Genomic DNA, 9,470 nt, shown 5'->3' with positions numbered 1-9,470 from the left:
TAAGCACCTTTTGTAGATTTCCCCCAGTGGGGATGGGTGGAACCAATGTGGTGTCATGAAGGGGTGGGCGAACTTCAAGCCTGTGGGATCCACCTCCAGCCATTCCTATCACCACTGGGTTATCCTGACTGCCTGTCTTAGACTGGTTGGCAACCTTCAGTCTCGAAAGACTATGGTAGAAGCCTACAGCACCCGGTATTCCCAGGCGGTCTCCCATCCAAGTACTAACCAGGCCTGACCCTGCTTAGCTTCCAAGATCATGGTATAAGCCTACAGCACCCAGTATTCCCAGGCGGTCTCCCATCCAAGTACTAACCAGGCCTGACCCTGCTTAGCTTCCAAGATCAGATGAGATTGGGCATGTGCAGGGTGCCTTAGGGCTCAATCCTATCCAACTTTCCGGCACTGATGCAACCACAATGCAGCCCCAAGATAAGAGAACAAACATTCCCTTATCCCAGAGGTGGACAAACTTTCAACTTTAGGGATCTGGATCTTTAATAATAGTGTGGTGTCATCTCACAGATGACAAACTGCACCTGCTGAAATTCCCTCTTCTACAATTGTTAAAGGTCGAGGATCCCGAAAGTTGAAAGTTTGCCCACCCCTGCCTTATTTTAAGGAGGCCTCCGCGACGGCCCTCCATCACAGGATTAAGCTAACATACCATTGGCACAGCTGCATTGGTGCTGGAAAGTTGGATAGGATTGGGCACCTAGCTGTCTGAAACTGGGGGAGGCAGCCAATAATTCTGCCTCTCTCCAGCAAATAAACAGAACCTCTACTCCCTGCAGATACCCTTGCAGTCTGATACTCTTTCTTAGTCCTGTAGAAGAGGATAAGAGCAGAATTGTACTATCCTGACTACCTCTTCTGACTTTGTAGAAGTTCCTAGGACTGGAATAGGCATTTGGAGTAGCCCTGAACAAGAAGCATGGGGAAGGCAGGGGCCAATGCAGTGGTGTAGCTAGAGGGGGTACAAAACACTTAAGTTTTGCAGGGAGCCTCATTGTAGTATGCAAGTGGCCCTTCCCTTCACAGCCATTGGCGGGAGGAGCAAAATGGAGGCATTTGCCTCTACTTTGCTCAGCCTCCCAGAATGGCTCTGAAGGGAAGGGGGAGGGGTTGCTTGCATGCTCCAGAGAGGCTCCCTGCAAAACTTTACACCCCTTCTAGCTATGCCACTGTGCCAGTGGCCTATCAGTGGGTGATCTTGGGGTAATTGCTCTTTGGCTTCAACCTAGAGGGGACTAGCTGATTACGAGTGTAAGGACCAGCTTGTACATTCTCTTGAATTATCTTTAGTTAATTGTTACTTGCTCAAGACTTGAGGATTGGAAAACCTCCCAGAAGGGCTCCATTTAGGAGTCAAACAGATCCTCAAGAGGGTGGGTGAGCCCACCTGCAGGCAACATGTGATCCCCCCCATGGAGACAGGAACCCCCCCCCCCAGTGCCATGAACAGAGAGGGGCACCACCCCCACTGCACCTGGTGCCCTCCCTTAAGTGGTGTCCAGGGAAAATTCCATGGCTTGCTACACCTTAGGTGCCCCCCCTGGAAGGAAGAGAACGAGTGAGTGAGTGAGTGAACTTAGATGTGATCACTTCCCCCATGCCTGAGGTCAACCAGACAGTTGCTTTCAGAGCATTTAGGAACCCCCTTGGCTTCATCAGTCTCCAAAGCAGATCATTTAAATAAAAGTTATGCAATAGGTAAAGTCCCAAAGTCTGACTCTCAGGAGTCCCTGTTTGACCCACACACCCTACTGCCTTTCAGCAGCCTGTGAGTGGAACCTGACAGAAGCTGGTCAGTCAGGGTGACCTTGGGCTTGTCCCCATCTCTCAACTGAACCTTCCTCACAGGGGGAGGGGAACCACGAGTGCTATCTGGAGCTTTCTGGAGAAGGCACATAGAACAGTGTTTCTCAGTGTTTTTTTTCTCCACGTACCACTTCACATAGTCCACCTGTTTCAAGGACCACCAAAAGTAACTGGCAATAATGTCATTGCTAGTTACTTCTGGGTTGGGAGGTCAGATGTGACGTGACAAACACCAGTAAGAGGCTCAGGGTGAATGGGAGGGCTTTTACAAGTGCAGAAAAGCGTGCTTCAAGAGCCTCCTGCGCTGTTGGGAGGCTCTACGGTGTGTTGCGTTCCTGGTCTCGCTGCTGGGTGGCAGGTGTCCAGGGCTCCTGTGAGTACCATCAGGCACCACCTCAAGTACCACTGGTGGGTGGTACCTGTACCACAGGTTGAGAAACACTGACACAGAGCCACAATGCACAATACTGGCTCCTTAGCTCCCAGTAATCTGACAGGACCTGGTTTGACTAGTGAGATCAGTAAAACCCCAGCTGCTTAGCAACCTCGCTTGAATCAACGGCACGTGTGTCTATCACCTCAGCTCAACCATTTGACGGCGCAGTCCATGCGCCTCTTCTTTTTCCGCCTCCTTTTCCTAATCGAAACACCCAATTACCTAAAATGCTTTGGCCGTCCCACAGGCTATTTGTGTGAACGAGATTGAACTATTCTTGAGCAGAGGGAGTCTTTTTGAAAAGCAGGTTTACAGGGGCCTGCAGGAAAGGGAGCCCTTCAGGTGAAATGATGGGTTGTGTGGGGGTCTCCCCCCTTCTCTACCACAGATATCCTTCAGAATATAATTTTCCATCCTCTTATTTCTCCTCCTCATGTGATCCTCTGACACTTGATGGATGAATAGGATAATTGGTGATTACTTCATGCATCTCTGGCAGGAGAGCTTACCAAACATAATTAAACCTCTGATTTTATGTTCTCCCTCTCCCTCTCTTTTTAAAAGACGATTCTTGCCGAATTGGAGAGGCCAGCCAATTTCTAATTTTATTTCAGATACAATATCGGGGGCTGTTTTGGATAACTGTTCCATTCTGATCAGCCTAAGCCAGCTTGGCTCCACTTGGAGCTGCACTCAGTCAGGTCTCCAGGTTAGTCACGGATCTGTTTGGAGTTGTAGATAATTGCCAGGGGATGCAATTCTTCTTTATTTAAATATACCATTGGAGTTAGTCCCTGTTTTGTTACTTATAATTACATCCATGTTTTGTTTTTTTTGTTTTGTTTTAAAAATCAACCTTCCTTGGGGGGAAATATGTCCCCCTCCCCATTTTATCCTTGCAGCAGCCCTGTGAGGTAGATTAGGCTGAGTTATTAGAATTATGAGAGTTATTAGACTAATGATTAATTAGACTGTTTGGTCATGGTCACCAAGTAGACTTCATGGCTGAACCCAAATTTCCTCTTAGTCCAGCACTCCAGTTTCTACTGCACGCTGGCTCCTTGGGACTTTGTATTTATTTAATGCTTTCTGAGCATTCATTATCTCGGTGATCCTCACAACAACCTTGTGGAGGTTGAAAGTTTAAAGGTATCTAGTGAATTCCTAACTAAGGGAAGATTTGAACCTGAGAGTTCATATAATCATGAATGCTCCTACGCTAGACAACAGTATATTGTGCTAAGCCTGATCCTGTCATGGGTCCTAAAAGACTCACTCTGGACTTCAAAGTCTGCAGACAACCCAAGGCAAATAATCAGGTTTTTGAATTTCCCAACTGGTCTGTTACCCTGCACATGCCTGATCTTGTCTGATCTTGGAAGCTAAGCAGGGTCAGGCCTGGTTAGTACTTGGATTGGAGACCGCCTGGGTATACCAGGTGCTGTAGGCTTGTACCATAGTCTTTCGAGACTGAAGGTTGCCAACCAGTTGGTATTTATTTTGCCTGTGGGTTCAAGGCCAAGTATGTTTTTTAAATAAGTCATTATCATGAGCCTCCACACCATTTTTAGAAGATGTTTTAAAACGTTAAAAAAACTTTGTTTTAATATTTAAACACTTTAACTTTTTTTTTATAGATATTTAGGCTCCACCTCCTGATTTGTTAAAGCCTGCCTATAACCCACCCCTAGATCAGTCTGTGGCTCCTTCCAATTGGCAAGCCCAACCTAGAATGTATACTGCAATTACTATTTAGTCCATTGTTAAAAGTCTAAGAATACAGAGGAGGTCCTGTGAAAAGCATCGTTCTTTTCTCTCTCTCAGTTGCAATGGGCAAGCAAGCCTTGGTGAGCCTGTCTGTGAAATGGCTATAAAGTGTATCCCTATAGAGTCCTTTTCTGTGGGGCCCAACTTCTCTTCACTTGAATTATCAGCTCTGTGTGCCTGGGAGTCTTCCTCACTGCCTTAGCATTTCTGTCACTCTGATATTGGAAGGTGTATTGGAATCGTGGAGGATATTGCGAGGAGATAGGATGTGGTGTCAGCAGTGGCCCTTTGCTCTGGTGAATCTGGGGAACACAGGGTTAAGGTCTGGGCTTTCAGCAGAGGGTGTGCTGCCAAGCTGTAAACACTAGAGGGAGCCAGGTCATTACAGGGATAAAAGGAGCACCTGGAGCAGTAAGAATTGATGGGTTGTAGTGAGAGAGAGAGAGAGTGGAGGAGGCTTGCAAGCTTATCAGGCTGACTTTCTGGCTTATTGACCTACTGACCAACTAAGAGATTGATTCACGGACTGGCTAACTGTTTAATGGACCTGTGGACTGATTGACTAGCAACCTGACCAATGGACTGGTGGAGATACAGAGCTGAGGAAGCACTGCTGTACCTGAAAGACCTGCTGCTTGGAGAACTGGGAGGAAGGACCCTGCAGCCCTATAGGCAAGCCACCTACTAGTCACCTTCCTGCTGTTGCTGGGGTTCAGCAGCAGGTGTATACATTGCCAGAGCTAGCTGTGTTTGGGCTGGGGAGGGGCTAATTAGCTTAAAGTGGGCATTAGTTCTCCAGGCCAGTGTTTCTCAAACTGTGTGTCGGGACCTACTAGGTTGGTCGTGAGCCAATTTCAGGTGGGTCCCCATTCATTTCAGTGTTTTATCTTTAATTTATTAGACTTGATGCTGCCATGGTATGTCACTGGCATTTGGGGAAATGTGACAGATCTGTACTTTGAACAGGCTACTCTGGGTATGATTTTAACAATGATAGTCAATGGGACTTACTCCTGGGTAAGTGTAGATAGGATTGTTGAAAATGTTCCTGCTTGATGATGTCACTTCTGGTCATGACATCACTTCCGGTGGGTCTTGACAGATTCTCATTCTAAAAAGTGGGTCCTGGCGCTAACAGTTTGAGAACCACTGCCCTAGGCCAAGTTTAGAACAGGAATTTGGCAAAACAGAAGGTGCACCGTTCTCAGACGACATCTGCTCCTGAAATTCAAAGCATCCTTCTCTTTACAAATGTACAGCCACCAGAGTTGCATTTGCAGTTAGGGTGATAAGGTAAAGGCTAGCAAACCTCCCGTTTCAAGGTATTTAGTCTTATCCATATTTTGCCCATGATGGCTTTGATCTCTTCAGTGCCATTTTAGAGCTGGATCATAAAAGGCACGCATTTAAACACCTGCACAAAATCCTTCCTAACTTTGTCAGATGTAAGAAATTACTAGCCCATTGTTCTGCATTAGATAGAGATAGTTACCTCCATCTTGAGGAAGATTAGCCATTTAGCTGTCAGAGTGGCTCTCAAGACCCTGGCTGGTTCATTTTGAATCCATTGTGTGCGGTAGAGCTGTATTCCCAAGGATGGATATTTTTTGGCAGAGAAGCTGTGTGTCAAATTCCTTTTAAAAATGAATTTTGCTTCCGTTGCACCAAGAAGGGTTTGAGTTCTGGGACATTCTTTCCATTTGATGCATTAAAGAACTTGCTCCTTCTCGCTTAAATTGTGACAGACCTGAATTTCTTGGATTTATCCTAGATAAAAGGCACTAGTCATTAATCACAAACCAGGCCAGCTTCAGGAACGTTGTAGGGGAAATATTAAAATGGTTCCCCCACGAACACACAGTGATTGGGGGTAACTTGGTAACTTACCATTTGCTTACTATTACCATAGTGCGCATGTAAACACTTGGTAGGACAACCCACCCCACTGCCCAGTGTGAGGAGGATTTTCGGACTCTTCTACTTGGACTCCTGGGCATTTTCTTACTCATTTTATCACCTACGGGCATCTCCTATCTCTTTAGTATTCTCATTTCCACTCTCTGAATGATACAGAGAGTGGCATCATTAGGAGGGATGCAGGGGATGTGTGAACCACACCAGGTTATACCCTCAGGTTGACACCACAACTGGTTAAAATTATGTAAGCCTTTTGGAGTATTTGTATTTATGAATAATACCATCATGTTATATATCATTGAAAAGGTAATTTCATGCAGAATGTAATGAAACAGACTGTGTTGAATTATCTGGGTTCTACCAAGCATTATGGCCCATTAACCAGAAAACAAAAACACAACTGTCTTATGTAACAAAAAGTGGATTTCTTTAACACAAAACCGACCAATGAGACTCATTGTTCTGAGAGCCAAAGAGGTGGTGTTATGACTCAGCAGGGAACCAGCAAGCTGTTGTATGAGTCAGCTCTCATTTCCATGTATCAAAGCTAATACATGGAATTACTCCTATTCCATGAATTGAATAACTCCTATTCAATTGTGCGTGTCGTCATGTTGGCCTCCGTTTTTTGGTTGGTTACTAATTTGTTGGGTGTACTATTATATTATGTTATATTATTGGTTGATTACTGATTTGTTGGGAGTACTGACCTGGTGTACAGACCTATTATAAATAATTATAATATGAATTATATAATTCATGAATTATTATAAAAAATTATTATGAAATTCATGAAATCATTAAATAATTCATGAATTAATTAATGAAGTTAATGGGGGTTACACCAACCCTAGTGCTGCCACTGCATTCAGGCTGTTCATATGATTCTGCAATTTAATTTGTGAAGTCTGGTACTGGAGGAGGTCCATCAAGGGGGTGATGCAAATAAACTCTTGTGCCTGGTCACCATAGTGACCATAGCATCACCATAGTGAAGCTGCTGGAAGCAGATAATACATATTCCCATTCAGCACTCTCCATTTTACCAAGGAACACAAACTGTGGGCAGTGGTGTCACTAGAGTTCATGTCACCCGGTGCAGGATGCCAGCGCATCACCCCCATGCAGTGGGCGGGGCAACACCCCAGGTGGTGGACATGGTGATGTACCATCACTCCGCCCCCACTGGTTTTTTGGCTGTACCTTTTGATAGAACAAAGATAGAACACATTCTGCATGAAATTACACATTGATTGTAGGAATAATACCAGCATGTTGTATATCAAACTGTGATTTTAGTGATTTTGGTCACTAGTGGTGTCACACACCCCCAGGGTGTCAACTTACTAACACCCTATTGCAGCAGTTCTCAAACTTTTAGCACTGGGACCCACTTTTTAGAATGACTATCTGTCCAGGGCCCACCAGAAGTGTTGTCATGTTGGAAATGACATCATCAGGCAAATTAAAATAAATAAGTATAAATAATAAAAGTAAAAAATAATTAAATAAGCAGAAGCCAGCACTGTTTCACCAAGTGAATTTCCTCTGCAGTCTGCCTGCAATACCCCCCCCGCCCCAAATCAGTAAGGTTTTCAGCCCTACCCAATGCCCAGTTCAATTTAAGAACTTCTGTTTAAACCAGATCACTTCACTGTCAGGATCCACCTGGCTTTGCAAGTCTCAAAAAAGTTCACGTTATCAGCTGAAGCCTCTGTTTTGATCCTTTTTAGTGGGGGGGGGGCTGCCTTCTGGAGCATTTGTTGAGCTCCAGGTGCATAGGATCAGGACCATTCTGGTGGCTTCACATTCTCCTTTTCCTGGCCTGTCCACCAGCGAAGGCACGTTTGCTTACTCACAAGTAAACATGACCATGAGATTTAGTTTTGCTTTCCATAGGGCTCAATATATTTGTCTGCTTGGAGGGAGGGACTTCCTTCTCAGGTGTTTTAGGGGGCTGCATTCATTGGATAAGGACCATTCTGGTGTTGTTGGATTCCTCTCAGCCTGCCCTTTCTGACGGACTAAGGCAAGGTCGCCTACTCATGAATAAACATGCGATACGGCTTGGTTTCACTTTCCATTGGGCTCCATGCAATTTTTGTTCTCCGGTTATTTGGCCATAACTTTTGACAGAAAAGAGATATCTCACTCTGGTTTTTTGCATTGCATTCTGCTGGAAATTCCACATCCAATGGTATATAACATGATGGTATTACTCCTAACCACAGCAATTTTAGCATGTCCCCCAGTGCACGTCACCCCCCCGTGCATGTCACCCGGTGCAACCCACACCACCCACACACCCCTAGCAATGCCTGTGGCTATGGGTAGTGGGCTAAATGGAAATATGGGTGGCACATACAGGTCTCCTGTTTGCTGTTGCACCCAGGATGCCACAAGGGGAGGGAGTGGAAGCTGAGCAGCGTCTACACTATGGCAATTCCTCTTCCATAAAGGCTGTCATGAATGGAAGAAAGGAAAGATGTTTCCCTGTAGTGATGTGGGACAGAGGTAAAACCCTGTGAAACGGTGATAGGGGAAGGGAGCTATCTCCTCTGACAATCCGCTTGTAGCAGCCCGTACCTACTCCTTGTAGAGGACAATGACTCATTTTCAATGGATGGTATGATGGTTATCAGGTTCAGATGATGCCAGAAACACATGGACATAACTGGCATGCATGTTTTTTTTCCACACCCCTGGTCTTGTAAACACGTAGATCACCACAAGGCATGTTATTTCCAAACGGATAAACAGCAACTGAAAGGCTGAGATAAAACACAGACCCTGCCAAATAATCATTGGTAGAACAACAACAACAAAAAAATTTTTGAGCCTGTTTCAATCAGAGTGCAAAAAAGAAGCAGGGATACAAACCCCATAATGGTTTGCTGGGAAGGAATAGGTATTGGAAGGCCTCACGGCATCTGGCATCCATAAAGAGCAGTTCTAATCTACACTGTAGGCTGATGGAGTAAAGGCCATTTTTGCATATTACATTTTCATAGATGGAGATCATCTTTGGGCCATTTGAAATGTGGTGGAAGCTTGGTTTTTGCTGTGACTACACTGATCGAGCATCTGCTGCCCAGTTCTGCAGGCTGAACAGACTCCTGGCCGAGAGAACACTCACGCTGGACTTCAAGCCATAAAATTGGCCACATTATATGTTTTTTAGGTGTAAAGTATGCATTTAAAAATATACAGTGTGAACAAGCAGAGGCAAAACTGGAGTTTGCTAATGCAAACCAGGCCATTCCAAAACACAGGTTTTGATTTCTCTACGCTTGATTCCTAGGCACTGGTGGGAATGGACTCTATTGTCTGTTCATTCCGCGCACTGCAAGCATTGTGTGTGGCGCCACATGAAGGTTTGAACCCTTGTCTTTGATGGCCCATTCACACATGCATGGGATTCACATGTTGATGGCCATTTCACACATCTTGCATCCCATCAGGTCTTCAATGATGGGAGGCAGAGATGCATGAAAAATTAGGCCTTTTCTATGGAGTCTCCAGTCCATAC

General features: G+C 45.1%; 1 pseudogene; it reads right to left on the bottom strand.

Annotated features, from left to right (window-relative positions):
• Positions 1-267: 267 nt before the first annotated feature.
• LOC136646754 (5S ribosomal RNA) lies at positions 268-388 on the bottom strand (annotated as a pseudogene).
• Between the last annotated feature and the right edge of the window lie 9,082 nt (positions 389-9,470).

Source organism: Tiliqua scincoides, chromosome 3 (assembly GCF_035046505.1).
Source record: "Tiliqua scincoides isolate rTilSci1 chromosome 3, rTilSci1.hap2, whole genome shotgun sequence".
NCBI lineage: Eukaryota > Metazoa > Chordata > Lepidosauria > Squamata > Scincidae > Tiliqua > Tiliqua scincoides.
This window is presented reverse-complemented; position numbering and strand designations above follow the sequence as displayed.